The following is a 3768-nucleotide window of genomic DNA, read 5'->3' as shown; positions in this document are numbered from 1 at the left end:
GTGAGCTTTTTGCCCTGAAGACAGTCTGCTCACAGAGAGGAGACTTCCCCAGAGTCCTGCCTGGCTTCTTAGGGAGCAGTTCCAGAGCATCACTCGGGGACTCTGTGACAAGGACATATGTTTCTTGAGGGAAATCTGGCAGTGGGAGTATGTCAGGGTCACTCTATGATAGTCTTTAAGGCTGGTAAGGGCCAAGGTATAGCTGGCTGATTGGAGCACACACACAAATAGTTGGGAGTGACTTACATGCTTTGAGACTGTTTCTGGGCAATCCAGGTGGGAAGCTATAGCAGCAAGGCATTGTAAAAAACACCCTTGGTTACAGGGCAGGGGTGACACAGCTACTCATTGGTCTGGATTGTACCCTGGTATGTCATACACATCCACAATTTTTCAGTTCAGTAATATTTTATGGGCAAGACAAAAGCTATACAACTGTTGCCAACATGTTAGAGGCTGAACCCTCAGGCCTCAGTCAGGTACAATTGCTCACCATTGGTCTGCATGTGTGTCTGAGGCTTTAGCCCTTGTGCCTATCCATGCACACACAGGCAGTGGAACTGGCCACATAGAAAGCTAGAGAGACAGGCTGGGGTGGGCTCTTTGGGAAAGAGAGACTTCTCCTTTCAGTTGCAAGAGGAACAGAAAGTAGAAGAAAAGTCAGGTAAGATGCATCCGGCTGTCACTGGCTCCTTCCTTCAACTCACAGCATCATCCCCCCTCCCCCCAAGTAAGGCAGATGGTTTCTAATAATTCCTTCTCCCATTAGCTGCTGGGAATCTAGCACCCCGCTGCCACCCCATATGAGAGCTATAGGAACAGCAGACAGGTATTTTCCTTTAATTGTTACAGTGTCTCAGCATGGCTGCTTCTGCCTCTGGGGTTATATCAGTAAAGCAACTCTGTCCCCCTCCGTTCAGTCAAGCAATAGAAAATGTCAAACTTGATCTAAAAGATAAATGGGAGGGGTTTTGTTTTTGTTTAATTAAAAAATAATCACACTGTGGTTGTACTTTTAAAGTCCTTTTAAAATTTTTATAAGCCCCACCCTTTGAGACAAACATACCTCTTTTGAATACATTCATTTTAAAATGCTGGTTTAACAGCACATTAACTTCTCTGAAAAGAAGCACAGCAGTATGCTAATGAAGATATCAGGCACTAGCCTTTCACAAGACCTAAAATGTATGCATTTGCATCTAAAATGTAACGTGAATGGTCATTAATTTACTTTGGAATTTGGCCACTAGTAGAGGAAAACAATGCTGTATGTAACAGGAGCCTTCCCAAAAGTGGGGGGACCAAGGGCCCCCCACTCCCTCTCTGGCCCTGCCCCTCCCGCTCCTCTTCACCCCAAAGCCCCACCCTGGCCAAGCCCCTGGCCTGAGTCCCCGCCCTCCAGTCCCGCTGCCCAAAGCAGATGGAGGGTCCGTGGCTCCCCACAGCTGCCTGGGCGGCTCTTACCATGACCGGAATGTGGCTCTGCCCTCTGGGAGAACAGGGTCACGGGCCGCTCTCGGGGGCCCCCACCTCGGGCAGGCGGAGAATCTGCAGCTCCCCACAGCTGCTCGGTCTCCCCGGCCAGGCTCCAGCTGATGGCCCAGCCTGGGGGCAGGGCCTTGGGGAGAAGAGGACAGGGTAGTGCAGGGCCCATGGCAAAAAGTGGAGGGGCCAGGCCCATCCACTTTCAAAAAGTGAGAGGGCCATGGCCTCCTGTTCTGGAACCCCTGCTCTGTAATATTACACTTTTGACTACAATTGAGGACATTCTAAAGGTTTCATTGTGCAGATGCAAGTGGCTCATGACTGAAGCTGAATGTCCCATCAGAACATTGAAGGCTTTTACATACTGACAATCTCATGATTTCTAACAGTTTTATTTTTCTATATTTTGGTGATATCTTCTGGGATTTCATTCTCCTTACTCCCTATTCTTCCCCCATTCTAAAGGTATCACAGTGATGCTTCCTCTTGTTGGTTTATATTAATTGATAGCACTATGACCATTGGCCATAGAGAGTCACTTAAGACCCTAACACAGCATCAAGGACTGATTCTGCTGCTCTAGAGTATTCTGGAGGCTGCTGCTACTCTGAAGAGAAAATTTGTATTGAAATATGCAGGACCATGTGTTGTACTGACACCATACAGGTGATCCAACATTCTATCTCCCCTATTTTAATTATTTCAAATTAAAAGCAAAGATATTTTCTTTATGGTTTTATTTTTATTGGATATATGTATGTGAGGAGAATGACTATGGCTTATTTTTGTTTCTCTTTGTAATAATTTTGTTTCAACCGTTTTCCAAGTGCAAAATTAAAAGAAAACTGATCCACCCATGGCCAAAATTACTATTTCTCTTACAGATTAAGTACTGAAAAAATCATATATTTACTGCTACTGTAGCCCAGTGGGTTAGCTTGCCTTTATTATGTTCACTGCTTTGCATTATATTCAGCAGTAATGCAAGAAACCTACAGGTCTGTATCCTGTAAGATATTAGCTTCAGCGTGTTAACATAAGGCTTGAGACCTATGAACTTTGAATAGATAAACTTTGCACAAATAAACGACCCAGTGGAAACCCCCAAATATTTGGGGAGCTGAAAATAGAGTTTAAGGGGAAGTTCTGACCACAGGTACATAAGTGAACCACAGAAGTGTCCTGGCTACGAACTGATGTACATAACAGATACATGAGATTATATCTAGGCTAGTGTCCTTGCTTGCCTATACATCTTTTCTTATAAGTTTCTTATGGGTTTGATTATTTGTTTTATTATAATATGTTTATAGGTTTATATTAGAGTATATTTTGGCCGTAACACAAGGGACCTGCAGGCCACATCTTCTATGTTGAGCAAAGACAAAGTTAGCATACATATGTTTGGGACCTTTCACCTAGATAGATGGTGATGAGCTAAAACATAAGGTCCATATATGGCTGTGACCTTTAACATAGAGGATGCGTTGAAGTAGGTTGGCATAGGGGACTTCCTAAGTTGATGAATCTTGCCCATATGCTCAGGGTTTAGCTGATCGCCATATTTGGGGTCGGGAAGGAATTTTCCTCCAGGGCAGATTGGAAGGCCCTGGAGGTTTTTCGCCTTCCTCTGTAGCATGGGGCACGGGTCACTTGCTGGAGGATTCTCTGCTCCTTGAGGTCTTCAAACTACAATTTGAGGACTTCAATAGCACAGATATAGGTGTGAGGTCTTTTTTAGAAGTGGTGGGTGAAATTCTGTGGCCTGCATTGTGCAGGAGGTCAGACTAGATGATCATAATGGTCCCTTCTGGCCTAAATATCTATGAAAAAAAAAAAAAGTTCTTACCCTCTTAAACTTAACAGGTACACCACAACTTGGAAAGAATTGAAATAACCAGTTAGGTATCACATTTGTTATTGCTGCCCTAACGACAACAGGGCCATGGTACAGAATGAACGTATAGGATAATAAGTTGAGATCGCTGATATACTAACCTATAGGAAAAAGACACTCCAACATTAGTAAGGTGAAGAAATACAGATAAGGAAAAGAGGAAAAAATCCCCTACTGAATATGCATCAAACATAGTGGCATCAACATAACATATTATAAAAGTGGCATCGCAGCCTAGGGGCGGTGGGCAAGAGAGATGTAGTTGTTGGGAGTTGCCAGAATGATGGCCACTGGTGATGATAGGGAAGGTAGTGTTCATGAGGAAGATGATGGCTAACATTTCAGGTTGTTCAACAGGAGATGGGGCGAGTATATGGACGTGCAGA

The sequence above is a fragment of the Lepidochelys kempii genome, chromosome 2, assembly GCF_965140285.1.
Source record: "Lepidochelys kempii isolate rLepKem1 chromosome 2, rLepKem1.hap1, whole genome shotgun sequence".
NCBI lineage: Eukaryota > Metazoa > Chordata > Testudines > Cheloniidae > Lepidochelys > Lepidochelys kempii.
This window is presented reverse-complemented; position numbering follows the sequence as displayed.